Source organism: Stomoxys calcitrans, chromosome 5 (assembly GCF_963082655.1).
Source record: "Stomoxys calcitrans chromosome 5, idStoCalc2.1, whole genome shotgun sequence".
Taxonomy (NCBI): Eukaryota; Metazoa; Arthropoda; class Insecta; order Diptera; family Muscidae; genus Stomoxys; species Stomoxys calcitrans.
The window spans coordinates 20591127-20606753 of NC_081556.1; the positions used below are offsets into that span (position 1 = coordinate 20591127).

Below are 15627 nucleotides of genomic sequence, written 5' to 3' on the forward strand. Positions count from 1 at the left end.
GGTGGCTTCCCAAGATTAGGCCCAGCCGAGCTTGGCACATTTCTACTCGTTTCGTTTATTTAGTTTTTATTTGGTGGATATCTACCACATTAATTTAAAATTCCTTGTAGATGGCAACTCTGACTCCTTGACAGACGTAAAGACAGACATTTGTTGTTGTCGGTGTGGCGATATCTCTTGTTGCACACAAATCCATAGACCAATGGCACTCATGCTGTGCTATATGCTGATGTTGTGGGTTCCTTCCAGTTATTTAATGCCATTTTATAGGCAATAAAACTAAAGTTTACGATACCCTTGCTTTGCCCCTTAATAACAACTCTGTGCCAACAGACAAGAAGAAGATCTTTGCCATACACAGTCTCTGGGTGTTTTTCTTTTTTTTTTTGTTTTTGGTGGTGTCCTTTTTCTTTTGCGCGAATTTTCTACCACGCTTAGAGAACTTAAAGGGGAGATCTACATTTCTTAGGCAACCACCAACAGTGGAGGACTGGCCCAATGCGGCGGTCTGTGGTGGCCCAAGTGCTGTTTTCATTTTGTGGTGTTGCAATACTTGAGGTCTCCGTTTTCTTTCAAATCTGCTCACTTCCGTTGCCATTTCCGTTTCCCCTTTGGTGTCTATATGGCCATAGTCTGCCGTCACCCATCACCCATTACCCCTTTGGAGGACTCAAAATTTATATTCAAAGTTTCAGTTTTCCCTTCAAACTTTATGTACTGGCGGAGTTTTGTTCGGCATAAAAACGTAGAAATTATGAAGCTTAATTAATTAGTTCGTAAAAGGAGAAGTAAGGACGAGCGAGTACTTATTATAAGTAGTTAGATTATATTCGTGATAAGACATAAAGTGAGTTGGATTTGTTGACGATTAAATTTTCCTCCCTTTGTGCAGAGCAAAGTTTCAAAGTCATGAATTATACCTTGGCAAGTTTCTTTCGTAAAGTTGAATGAATACAAATTGCGTTATCAACTCAATGGTGGGGGGGTGGGGGAAGCCGACGACACTCCCCCACAAAGGACATAGAAAATCTGAAAACAATTAACGATGGCAGTAAAAAAAAAGACTTCAAAACTCTGTTTTAAGTCGGTAGCGAGTGGAAAGGGTGAGAGCAAGAGGCAAAGGTGCATAGTAATTCAGAATTGTTATCAAGGGAATTAAATATAAATAAGAAACGAGCATTTTATCGTTTTCCATATGTTACAGAGATAGGAGCATATGTAAAGTAGTAAACGTGTTTGTTGCTGCTGCTAAATATTTGGAAGATATCATGATTTTGTCCAACGAATATATGATTGTCGATATGACGAAAGATTTGATTTTTATCAGATTTGGCTAAAATTTAGTATATATGTGAAATACACTTATGCCCTCCAAAAGTCAACATTTGTATTATTTACGAGCCCCTAAAAGCATGCAGGTTTTTCTTCAATGCTATTGAAAATGGAACAAATCGGACCATATCTTCTTATATATAAAATTCAATTTGTGTTTGTTTGTTCCGCATAAACTTAATAACAGCTGAAACGATTACCTTGAAATTTTCACAGATTGTGTAGGTTGGTCTGGAAGGAAACATAGGCTATATAATTTTTTGATATCAGGAGGGGGACGGACCCTCCCCCTTACCCCAAAAGCCGTACCCAAAAATAAAAGCGGACCGATCGGGACAATATGGGATTCAAATGAAAGGTATTCAAGAGTAGAGTACGAATTTCATAATAAAAGTTGGGTCCAAGTACCTGGGGGGCCTCCCCAGCCCTAAAACCCCCTTAAAATAGGTTTATTTGACGATCATGATAATATGGGACTCAAATAAAAGGTATTCCGGAGTGGATTACGAATATGGTCAGGAAGCAGAAATAGGCTTTATAATTTATTGATAACAGAAGGAGCGGACCCTCCACCGTTACCCCAAAAACACCACCCAAAGTTAAAAGTGGACCGAAAAGGACAATATATGTATCAAATGAAAAGTATGCGGGAGTAGATAACGAATCTGGCATTCATGTCGAAGTATACCCCACCCCCACAGAAACGTCTAAAATGGGCACATTAGTCAATCTCGGATATATGGGACTCGGTTTGTTTGTTCCGTGTAGACTGAAAAACGGGAAAACCGATTTTCTCCACATTTTCGCATATTGTGTAGGTTGGTTTGGCTATTTAATTTTTTTGGTATCGGAAGGGGGACGGACCTTCCCCCTTATGCCCAAAACACAACCCAAAATCAAAAGTGGACCAATCGGGACAATATCAGTATCAAATGAAAGGTATTGAAGAGTAAAATACGAATATGGTATTAAAATTTGAGTCTTAGTACCCATCGGGCCGCCCCAACCCCAAAACTCCCCCAACAGACATATTGGACGTTCATTTCAATATGGGACTCAAATGAATGAGAGTAGTTTTCGAATCTGGCATACAAAATCAGATCGAAGTATAGGGGCTGACACCACCCCTCAAAAACGCCATTAGACCCATTATGAATATATGATACTTGGCTGAGCCGAGTTTCTTACAATGTTCATAAATTGTGTACGTTTGTCTGGAAGGAAACATAGACTATATAATTTTTAGATATCGGGTGGAGGCGGACCCTCACACACAATAAGGGTATCAAATAAAAGGTATTGGAGACCAGAAAACGAATATGGTGTTAAAATTTGGCTTCAAGTACCCAGCGGGCCCCTCTAACCCCAAAACTCCTCTAAACAGATATATTCGAAGTTCATGTCAATATAGGACTCAAATGAAAAGTATTCGAGAGTAGATTACAAATATGGCATAAAACATTAGGTTCAAGTAGTGGGAGGTCGCCCACCCCCAAATGCCCGCAAATGGGCATATTTGCCGACCATGACTATATAGAGCTCAAATGAAAGGTATTATGGAGTAGATTACGAATATGACATTAAATGTTGCGTTCAAGTCTAGATGGCGCTAAAGATACGTCAAATGGGTTATTTGACCCATTAAGACAATATGGAACTCAAATGAAAGGTATTTGAGAGTAGAAAACGAATTTCATATCCAATTTTGGAGCCAAGTGTTTTGGGGTACGCCATAAAGCAACCCCTAAACTGAACTTTTATCCGTTGGGAATAAAGAACGAATTTGATATCAATTTGCAGTGCAAAGTACCGGTGGCCGCCCCAGACCCAAAACACCCTCCAAACGGTTCATATTTACCGGCCATGGCAATGTGGGGCTCAAATTAAAGGGATTTATAAGTGCAGTACGAATTTGATATCCATATTTGAGTCGAAATGTCTGAGGTGCCATCCCTCCCCCAATGAGAACAATACCCGCAGTGCGACACCTCTTTGGGGAAATTTTTTACCATGCATGGCATTGTACCTCGCAAATGTCGCCAACATTAAGAGGGGATAAAAACCGCTTTGTCCGATATTCTCGCCAGGATTCGAACGCGTTCAGCGTCATAGGCTACAATGGCACGAATTCGATATCCACATTCAGGGCGAAATGCCCCCACCTTAAAAAGATATTAGAGAGTTAAAGGGCCCGTTTCGGCAAGTATTTCATAAAAACCTATCTTCCGATATGACTTCTTGAGCCCCCTAAAGCTCGCAATTACTGATCGATTTGGTTGATGACTTCTGTTATGACGTCCGTGCTATGAATAACTGAAAACGAGGTCAAAAACCCGATTTTACTTCTTGTTAACCTTGAGGTTGAAATTCTTATCCAACTTGGCTTATTTTTGCCATTATGATTTCCGCCTTCTTCGTAACGTGGTTACATGCCCAAAAACAGGTTTCACACCTTGTCTTAAGCACACTCTGGCAATTGTCATTTTTAAGAAGACAAGACCATAAAATTATTGTCACTTTTGCCTTCGTACTTAGGGCCTCCTTCCAGTGAACATAAATGTTCTAAGGCTTCAAAGGCATTTTACAAGGAATTCTTACAATTCAAAAGAAGAAATGAAACAAAATGAAAACTGTGTCTGCCTCACTATGGCAACGCGTTGATAAAAAAAAAGGAAAGTGCAGAAGACTACAAACAGCTTTCAAGCTCAAAAGGCCTATAAACCCGCTTAACAACAGCAGCACACAACAAAAAAGGTAACATATTTGAATGTGGCCTTAACAGAGCAAAAAAAAGGAAATGTCAATATGACAATGCTAAGCCATTGTTGAGGAAAATTGTGAAACAAAACGAAAAAAAAACGGTTTGGAAGCAACAAAAGAACAACAAATCTCAAATAAGCGGAAATAGATTGAGTGAAAAATGATAAGAAATGTCTGTTTCAAGAAAATATTGGATTTGAATAGGTCTTTTCTATGTTTCTGTTTTTTTTTTTTCTCAAATAGAAAGCAATGTCGGTTTGTGGTTATTGTAAAAGTTTTCTTTTTTTGTTAACAAAGAACTTGCAGGGAATTTTATTATCTTCAAATAGTATAAAATGAAGATTGGATATGGATTCTCATTGAAGCATGGATTTAGTGAGAGAGACTATTGGGTTTAGATTAAGTCAAGATAAAAATTTATGTTCACACTATGTAGTTGGGGTTTCTTGAATATTGGCACAAAAGTTTAAGAAACCATAAATCGTTGCACCTAAGGCTTAGCAGATCCACTCGGAGGATGGTTTTATAGGTTCACTCTACTAAACAATACATCAAGTAATAACAAACCATACATACTAAATTTCTTTTAGGTTCGGATAGGTTAGGTTAGGTGAGGTTGAAAAAAGGGGTGCGGATATAGCGTCATATAGAGATAGAGTCAGTGGACTGTCCTCGGAATCGAGCCTGCGGTCGCCCATATAATGCTCTAGATCTGTGAGCCTTCTCGAATGTGATACTCCTGAAGGTGACACTTCCAATTCAGATTCCTGTCCAAGATCACTCCTAAGTATTTGACCTTGTTAGATATCAAAATCGTTCTATTGATTAAATGTGGTGCGTCAAACTGACCCACCTTTGTCTTCCTCGCGGACAGGCAGATTTCAGTCTTCTTTTGGTTAACATTGAGATCCCTGGGTCTAGCCTTATGCTATCTGCAAGACCCTTTCGGGCCTTTAGCATAGCCGATTCGGATTCCTACCCCTAAGATGTATTTTAACATCATCTACGCAGCAGATGGGTTCAAATCCTTCCTCAGTCAGCATTTGTAATAGGTTATTTATGATGGTCACCCATAGAAGTGGCGATAAAATTCCCCCCTGTGGTGTAGCCTGAGCCACTTTCTACTCAATTCATGCACACGTTCCTCATATGCTAAGGAACATGTCCAGTCTCCAAGAACCCGCTTGGATTGACGTAACGCTGCTGTTGCCTTTTGGAAGTTCATGCTACACGGATAGATTAAAGCAAGAGGGGGCCTGGGAGTTTACATTGAAAATCTAGGATTGGATCAGTGTGTCGGTCCACACAATGTTAAAAGCCCCCTCGATGTCAATGAATTCCGTCAATGTGTACTAATTGGTATGGAATGATTTTTCCATTTTATGCTCAATCTTGTATGGAGCAGTCTCCCCTGGCCATCGCTTGACATAGGCATGATGTTTGTATTTGAGCAGTTCGCTGGATGTCCTACTCTTTATCATGATATCCACAATACGTTCCATGGATTTTGAATAGAAAGGGCGAAAGACTGATGGGTATGTAGCCTTTTGGTGTCCCATTACTTACCTTGCCGGGCTTAGGTATAAACGCCACCTTTGCCACCTGCTAGGATTTCGGAGTAAATGCAAGTCCTAGGCATGCTGCGTAAATAGAGCCCAGATGGGGCGTCAGATAGCCCTCCTCCTTCCATAATAACGCCGGAAATACTCCACATTTAAATGGTTAAAAGATCCTAAATGCTTCCTTTGCCATAAATTACATAATGACAAGATTTTGTTCAATCTCATTATTTCAAGATTCCTGTTGTATCCTTTGTTAAATGCGTTTCCATCAAAAGCCTAAACACCTCCGTGGTCTCTGCTCCTACTTCCATGTCGTCTGCGTACTAGCGTTTCAGTTTGAATTTGGGTTTTGAGAAAAACTTTTTCATTAGCGGCGTCATTAACGCTATCGACCTGTTCGCAGAAAATCTTCCAAGAGATACGATCTGCCGCTTTGATCACCTTGTAGAATTCCTTGAGCAGTGTGTAATACACATGCCAATAAACTGCAACTTTGTTACGTTGTGCTTTTATTAAATCAATTTAGAACAACACTTTTTATACCCTCCATCATAGGATAGGGGTATACTATTGGGTTGCCCAAAAAGTAATTGCGGATTTTTTAAAAGAAAGTAAATGCATTTTTAATAAAACTTAGAATGAACTTTAATCAAATATACTTTTTTTACACTTTTTTCTAAAGCAAGCTAAAAGTAACAGCTGATAACTGACAGAAGAAAGAATGCAATTACAGAGTCTCAAGCTGTGAAAAAAATTGTCAACGCCGACTATATGAAAAATCCGCAATTACTTTTTGGGCAACCCAATAATATCGTAAATCCATATGTAACACCTCGAAATATTGATCTGCACCCCAAAAATTTATGTATATTCTTGTTCGTCCGTCTGTCGAAATCACGCTAGCGGTCGAACGAGTTAGATATCCGCAAGAAATTTTTATACCCACCATCATTGGATGGGAGTATTCTAATCTAGTCATTCCGTTTGTAACACCTCGAAATATTCGTCTAAGACCCCACAAAGTATATATATTCTGGATCCTCTCGATATTCTGATTCGAACTAGCCATGTCCGTCCGTCCGTCCGTCTGTCCAAATCACAATAGTGGTCAAACGCGTAAAGCTAACCGCTTGATATTTTGCGCAGATACTTTATATCAATGAAGATCGTTGGGGATTGCAAATGGGTCATATCGATTCAGATTTAGATATAGCTCCCACATAAACCGATCTCCCGATTTGACTTCTCGAGCCCCTGGAGGCCGCAATTTTTGCTCGGTTTGGCTAAAATTTTGAACGTGGTGTTCCCTTACGGCTTCCAACAACTGTGCTAAGTACGGCAAAAATTGGTCTATAACCTGATATAGCTCCTATATAAACCAATCTCCCGATTTGAGTTCTTGATCCCTTACAAGCCGCAATTTTTGTACGATTTGGTTGAAATTTTGCATGAAGTGTTCCGTTACCAACAACTTTGCCAAGTACGGTCCAAATCGGTCTATAACCTGATATAGCTCCCATATTTACCGATCTCCCGATTTGATTTCTTGATCCCTTACAAGCCGCAATTTCTGTCCGATTTGGTTGAAATTTTGCAGGTAGTGTTCCGTTATGACTTCCAAACACTGTGCTAAGTACAGTTCAAATCGGTCTATAACCTGATATAGCTCCCATTTAAACCGATCTCCCGATTTGACTTCTTGAGCCCCTGGAGGAGCAAGTTTTGTCCGGTTTGGCTGAAATTTTGTATGCGGTGTTCTGTTATGACTCTCAACAACTGTGCCAATTACGGTCCAAATCGGTCTATAACATGATATACCTCCCATATAAAACGATCTCCCGATTTGACTTCCTGAGCCCTTACAAGCCGCAATTTTTCTCCCATTTGGTTGAAATTTTGCAAGTAGTATTCCGTTATGACTTCAAACAACTGTGCTAAGTACGGTCCAAATCGGTCTATAACCTGATATAGCTCCCATATTAACCGATCTCCCGATTTGACTTTTTGAGCCCTTACAAGCCGCAATTTTTTTCCCCATTTGGTTGAAATTTTGCATGTAGTGTTCCGTTATGACTTCCAACAACTGTGCTAAGTACAGTTCAAATAGGTCAATAACCTGATATGGCTCCCATATAAACCGATCTCCCGATTTGACTTCTTGAGCCCCTGGAAACCGCAATTTTTGTCCGATTTGCCTGCAGTTTCGCACGTGGTATTCATTTATGACTTCCAACAACTTTACCAAGTACGGTCGAAATCGGCCTATAATCTGATACAGCTCCCATATAAGCCGATCGCCCGATTGTCCGATTTGGCTGAAATTTCGCATGTAGTGTTTTGTTATGACTTTCAACTACTGTGCCAAGTAAGTAAATTTTTGGCAGAATCCATGGTGGTGGGTTCTCAAGATTCGGCCCGGTCGAACTTAGCAAGCTTTTACTTGTTTTTATATAGGTCGTTGGAGATTTTAAATAGGCAAATATCGGTTCAGATTTGGTTAAAGCTCCCATATAACCCGATCCCCAGCTCAGACCTCTTGAGCCCCTGGAAGCCGCAACTGTTCTACAATTTGGCTGAAATTTTGCACAGAGTATTTTGTTCTGACTTCAAACGCCGTAGCAAATATGCTCTAATCAGTCCCAAGCTGAATTTAGCATGTTTTTCTTTGTTAGAAGATTACTTAGGACCAGAGGCGCATAGAAAGTCCATATATTATTCAACTTTGTTGTACTTTTGAAAACAGTGGGTAGGATTAGGCTCCTGCTATACGAACTGAAAAAGGTCTTAATCGGAACATGTTGGGATGTAGGTACCGTATCTATCATTCTGCCGACTTCGGCCGGCAGATCGATTTCGAAATTTTAAATTGTAATTTGTATAAGGTTTCTCCGCACCTGAACCAAATATGATCCAGATCGGCCAATATACATATAATACAATAGGATAGTAATATATCCATGGATGTGGGAAACCAAAGATCGGCACTACGGAACTCAATGTGTTTTTATTTGTTTTTCTTAACTTAAATTTTTTTTTTAATATTTTTTTGTTCTACAGTTTTTAAAAAAAATAATAATAAAATATTATTTCGCCCGAGCAGGGACTTGAACCCTGGACCCTTGGATTAAAAGTCCAATGCTCTACCGACTGAGCTACCCGGGCACATGTCACTAGTTGAAGACAAACATAACAACATGATAAAATGGGTGGCAGCATTTGTTTATTATTTTCATGGTTATCTTTTATGACTGTTTGAAAGCAAAAACAATTATCACAAGTTTGACCGCAAGGAAATTCTAGTTTCCAGAAGTAAAGGTAATTTCAAAACTCATTGCAAACATTCAGCCATAAACACTGAAACCACCACCATAAGTTGGGTGATACACAGTTAGCAGTTGACATTATTCTATTTGTAAAAACTTGTGTTCATAGCCAAGACATTCTAAGTTGATATCCACCTATCCAGCCATCTGGTCATTGATATGTACATTAATTATTGAAAGCATGATGTTCTAGATACGAGCAAGCCTTCATGTACAAATTTCTTCTTATTGTTGTATTTTATATGGTACACAACGCCCCACGTTTGAAAATGGCCATCATATAAAACAAATAAGTGGACATTTGGTAAGTTCTATTTGGACTTTGAACAAATTACAGGTCGCATTAATGAAAAATCCAATAAAGCTCCCTTATTTTCCTAACTCTGATAAGATTTGTCAAGGAAACAAATGTTGAAATTTTATATAAACAGAATTTGGCAACAGTTTTAATGGGAATTTTTAGATAATTAAAAACATGTAAAAGCGTGCTAAGTTCGTCCGGGCCGAATCTTATATGCCCTTCACCAAGAATCGCATTTGTCGAGTTCCCTTACCGGTATCTCTTTTTGGGCAACCATATGATAAAAAGAAAGAATTGCTATGATATTGAAGCTATTATATCAAGTTATCGTCCGATTCGTCCGATTTTTAGCCAAATCGGATAATAGAAGTCAAGATACCTGATCGGTTTATATGGCAGCTACATGTTATGGTCCAATTAAAACCATATTTGGCACAGTTGTTAGAAGTCATAACAAAACACTTCTTGCAAAATTTCAGCCAAATCGGATTAGAATTGCGCTCTATAGTTGCTCAAGAAGTCAAGACTCCAGATCGGTTTCCGATTTTTAGCCAAATCGGATAATAATTGCGACCTCCAGATGCCCAAGATACCTGATCGGTTTATATGGCAGCTACATGTTATGGTCCAATTAAAACCATATTTGGCACAGTTGTTAGAAGTCATAACAAAACACTTCTTGAAAATTTCAGCCAAATCGGATTAGAATTGCGCTCTCTAGTGGCTCAATAAGTCAAGATTCAAGATCGGTTTATATGGCAGCTATATCAGGATATAGACCGATTTGAACCATACCCAACATAGTTGTTTGAAGTCATAACAAAACACCTCATGCAAAATTTCAGACCAATCGGATAAGAATTGCGCCCTATCGAAGCTGAAGAAGTCAAGACCCCAGATTGGTTTATATGACAGCTGTATCAGGTTGTGGACCGATTTAAAGCACACTTAACACAGTTGTTGGAATTCATAACAAAACGTCTCATGCTAAATTTCAGCCAAATCGCTAAAATGAGAATTACGCCCTCTATTGATTCATGAAGTCAAGATCAAGATCAAAACGTAGACCGATATGGCCCATTTACAATCCCAAATGACCTACACTAATAAGATGTATTAGTGCAAAATTTCAAGCGGCTAGCTTTACTCCTTCGAAAATTAGCGTGCTTTCGACAGACAGACGGACGGACGGACGGACAGACAGACGGACAGACAGACAGGCGGACGGACAGACGGACGGACAGACGAACGGACAGACAGATGGATGGACAAACGGACGGACAGATGGATAGACAGACGGACGGACAGATGAATAGACAGACGGACGGACAGACGAACGGACAGATGGACGGACAGACGGACGGACAGATGGATAGACAGACGGACGGACAGATGGATAGACAGACGGACGGACAGACGAACGGACAGATGGACGGACAAATGGACGGACAGACGGATGAACAGACGGATGGACAGACGGATGGACAGACGGATGGACAGACGGATGGACAGACGGATGGACAGATGGATGGACAGACGGACTGACGTGGCTAGATCGACTTAAAATGACATGACGATCAAGAATATATATATACTTTATGAGGTCTCAGAGGAATATTTCGAGGAGTTACAAACAGAATGACGAAATTAGTATATCCCCATCCTATGGTGGTGGTTATAAAAATACTATTGAAATTTTTGAAAAGAGAAGCTCAGCAAGTATAATCGGGAGATAAGTTTATGTGGGAACTATATCAGGTTATGAATCGATTTGGACCAGTTGTTGAAAGTCATAACAAAATACCTCGTACAAACTTTTAGCAAAATCGGTTAAAAATTGCGCCATCTAGAGGCTCAAGAAGTCATGTCCGGGATGGCTTTATATGATAGCTATATCAGGCTATGAACCGATTTGAAACATACTTAACACAGTTATTGAAAGTCATAACACAACACCTTATTTTAACAAATCGGATAAGAATTGGGACCTTCAGAGGCTCAAGAAGTCAAGGTCCAAGAAGTCAAGGTCCAAGAAGTCAAGATCCAAGATCGGTTGATATAGCAACCTTATCAAAACATGGACCGATATGACCCATTTATCCCAATCCCAACCAACCTACACTAATAGGAAGTATTTTTGGAATATTTCAAGCGCCTAGCTTCACTACTTCGAAAGTTAGTGTGCTTTTCACAGACAGACGGACGGACGGACGTATCTAGATCAAGAATATGAATGGTGATTTTTTTAGAGCTATAGGAAAGTTTTTCATAGAAACACAGAAATTTCAGAAAATTGCATGAAATCTTTATTTGAATCGATATTACGGTCCATATAATTTATTGTTTAAGGATTATATCCTGCAAATGAATGAGTCTGCGCCTCAAATGGTCCATCCGCTTAGTCCATTTTTGGCATACTCTTTCCAACATTTCGACCGTTATCTCACGAATAAATGCTACAATGTTGTCTTCCAATGCATCAATTTAAGCGAGCTTATCTGTATAGACATGAGCTTTAACACAGCCCAACAAAAAATTGTCTAAAAGCGTTAAATCGCACGATCTAGGCGGTCAATTGACCGGTCCCGAGCGTGAAATAAAATCTTCCGTGCGGCATGTGGCACCGTCTTGTTGAAACCACATGTCATACAAGTCAAGCTCCTCAATTTTGGGCAAAAATGGCAAATCAACTGAAGGAATCGTTACGTTACGATTCGCATCATCTTTGAAGAAGTACAGTCCAATAATGCCACCAGCCCATAAACCGCACCAAACTGTGACTTTTTCAGAATGCATTGTTAGCTCTTGCAATACTTCTGGCTGATCTTCACGGCAAAATCGACAATTCTGTTTATCTACGTACCCATTGAGCCAAAAATGAGCTTCGTTCACAAAATGGAAAAAGCGCGCTTAGGAACTTTTTTAAGAGAGCATGCGTTTTGATAATAAATTTCAATAATTTGCAAGCATTGTTCGTTTTTAAGACGACAAGAAGATGTTTGACTATGAAACAGAACCCGAAAAGTGCGTGAGCTGTTTAAACCAGTATTGCCAAAAAGATAATGGCTAAAAAATCACCCTTTATATATGTTATAAAGTCTCAGAACAATAATTCGATGTGTTACAAACGGAATGGCGATGTTAGTATAAACCATCCCATGGTGTACACCATCCATATAAAGAATATGTGTAAAGTTTTAGATCTTTGTCTTCACTGTAGCGTGATTTCAACAGTTGGGTCAACCTTGTCCTAAAATCAGAGAAAAATACGGTTGGCGACCAGTTGGATTTCATTTGGTGTAGTTGTTGCCTCTTAATTCTTGCAACGAATTTCAACCAAATAGGAAAGAAATTGTAGCACCTAGGGAGAGGCTCGAGATTTCAAATCAGGGGATAGGTTTATATGGATGCTGTATATGTTTTTGAACATATTTGAGAGCTATTTCGGTGTGGCTGTTGATGAGGGATAATGTCAATTCCATAGCAGACCACTTCAAATCCTCTAACAACTTGGGTTTTGCTAATATGGCATCATCACAAAAAAACCAAATTCCATACAAAGTCTTACCTCAACCCTTTGGCGAGGATTAAAAAACAAAAAAAAAATCATAATATATAAAATTTCAAACTTTTCCTACATATGGTTGCTTTCATTTTTATTATAATCAAAATGCAAATTTTCAAGTTAATTAAGTTAAAATTACCCATTTCTTTTGTAAAGCTCGAAAAGCACTCACACTTGTACACACCGCCAACAATAAGCCCACATACATGCATAGCACTGTAAAGAAAACCATAACCCAAGCAGCTAAGCCACACGAGTATCAAATAAATTACAATTATGTCCTTTTTTGCTCTACTCAATTTTTATAATAAAAGCCAAAGTATCTCGGGCACAAAAAAGCGCACACACATTTTCGCCAGCACAAAAAGTAACAAAAACATATGAATTTATGTTGCATACACCGAGCCACGGCTCATAATGTCGTCATTCGTTGGGTTTTGTGGACAAAAAATGAATTAAACGCCCCATGCAAAACCCCAGCCATATTCATATGAACCGCGCTTGAAACTTAACAACAACATCAACAAAAAGCAAGCAAAACGCAACGCATTCACAGGAGAAATGGCTGCCATTGTTTTGTGGCAACATTGTGTGGCACGAAAGGAAACCAACGACGACGCAACTGCAAAACAAAAAGCACAAAGGGACCCAAAGCGACACCTAGCTGAAAGGTTCATAGGTGGGAAGAAAAAACGATGGAAAGCAAACAAAAAAAAAAACGGGAAAAAATAGCATAGCGCCAAACCGGCATTGTGGTTCTTCGAAACAAACATAAGCCATCATTGTGCCTATTAAGTAGCAAAATTTTCCCGGGGGATCGCTCAAATCATTCTCACCTACACCTACATTAGCAAAGTATTGTCTTTGTGGTGTGACAGGATTTACTGGTAGAATGTCTGCGGCATGTTTACCCAGCACAGCTAAGAGATTTGTGATGTGATAGAATGGAAATAAGACACAAAAAGCTGAAATAAGACACAAAAAGCTGAAGATTTAAACAAGAAGAAATTATGTGTTAAAATTTTTTGTTGCATTGGGAATTGAGAAATCTTAGGTGAAATACGAGTATTTAAAATAATTAACAAGTAAAAAGGCATTAAGTTCGTTAAATTTCAGCGAAATTGGGCAATAAATACTGCTTTTATGCGCTTCAGACCCTTTATCGGCAGATCGGTCTATATGGCAGCTATATCCATATATACTCCGATCTGAACCATATTTGGGTTCTATGTAAGGAGGCCTTAAACTAGTCATTGTTTTAAATTGCAGCGAAATCGGTTAAAAAATAATATTTTTATGGGCTTCAGACCCTTTATCGGGAGATTATTCTATATGGCAGCTATATCTAAAAATAGTCCGATCTGAACCATACTTAGATCAGATAACAGGAGGCTTAAAATAACCCACTGTTTAAAATTTCAGCGAAATTGGGCAATAAATACTGCTTTTATGAGCTTTAGACCCTCTAACGGCAGATCGGTCTATATGGCAGCTATATCTAAATATAGTCCGATCTGAACCATATTTGGGTCAGATGCCTTAAACTACTCACTGTTTCAAATTTCAGCGAAATCGAATGAAAAATTAAGTTTTTATGGGCCATAGACCCTTTATCGGAAAATCGATCTATATAGAAGCTATATCCAAATATGGTCCGATTTGGCCCGTTCAAGAACTTAACTAGCGTGCATCAAAAAGACGTATCTGTGCCAAATTTCAGCTCAATATCTCAATTTTTGAAGTTTGTAGAGTGATTACAACAGACGGACGGACAGACACACGGACATCGTTAAACCGTCTTAGCAATTTAAACCGTCACTGCAATTTTGTCCAGAAAATCTGACTTGCAATGAATACTTACTAACTTACTTTAATTGCCTATGACAGAACATTTGTTCCACTAGCCGAACGTAAAATAGCGTTTCAAGCGCCTCTATCTATTGCGCTCATTCTAAAATCTCTGACACCGAGTTTCGAGGTGTCTCCCACCACTTGATCTTTCCATCGGGCTTTTGGTCTTCCCGGTTTGAGTGTACCACAGTGTTTGCCTTGATAAGACTTCTTTGCTGGAGCTTCTTTATCCTTTCTGACAACATGACCAGCCAACACAGCCGTTGTATTTTGGTGGGTGTAACGTTGCCATCGTCGTCATACACACAGCTCGTGGTTCCAACGTCACCATTCACGCAAACTGATCCATATATTTTACGAAGAATCTTTCTCTCAAATACTCCAAGCACTGCCTCATTTGCTTTCACAAGTACCCATGCCTCAGAACCATATAACAACACGGGTAGTATCTGTGTCTTGTGTAGTGTAATCTTCGTCTGTCGAGAGGTCGCCTTGTTTCCAAACAGCTTACTTAGTCAAAAGTAGCATCTGTTTGCCAGTATTATTCTTCGCTTTATCTCAAAACTGGTGTCATTCGTTTCGGTTACGGTTCCCAACTTTGTTGTGGTTCCCAACTTTCTCCATTTTCCCAACTTTCTCCATTTTCTTTATCTGCTCGGTTGTACAAGGCGTGTTGGAAGTTGAAACCATCCATTTTGTCTTATCTCCATTTACTGCCAGACGCATTTTTTCTCACTCTCTTTCCATTCTTTCAAAGGCTGCAGTTACTACTTCCGATGACCGACCTATCGATGTCGTCGGCATAGGCTAGTAGCATGTGTTCTCTTGTGATTAGTATGCCATATCTATGCACATCTGCATCTCGTATAATCTTCTCCAGCAGGATATTAAAGAGATCACACGATAGGCTGTCACCTTGTCTGAAACCTCGTT

The 15627-nt window shown here is 39.3% G+C and overlaps 1 non-coding gene across 1 annotated transcript; it reads right to left on the reverse strand.

Moving 5' to 3' along the window:
* Window positions 1–8743: 8743 nt before the first annotated feature.
* On the reverse strand, window positions 8744–8816 carry Trnak-uuu (transfer RNA lysine (anticodon UUU)). Its single transcript has one exon. It is a non-coding gene; the product is annotated as a tRNA-Lys (tRNA).
* Window positions 8817–15627: the final 6811 nt, after the last annotated feature.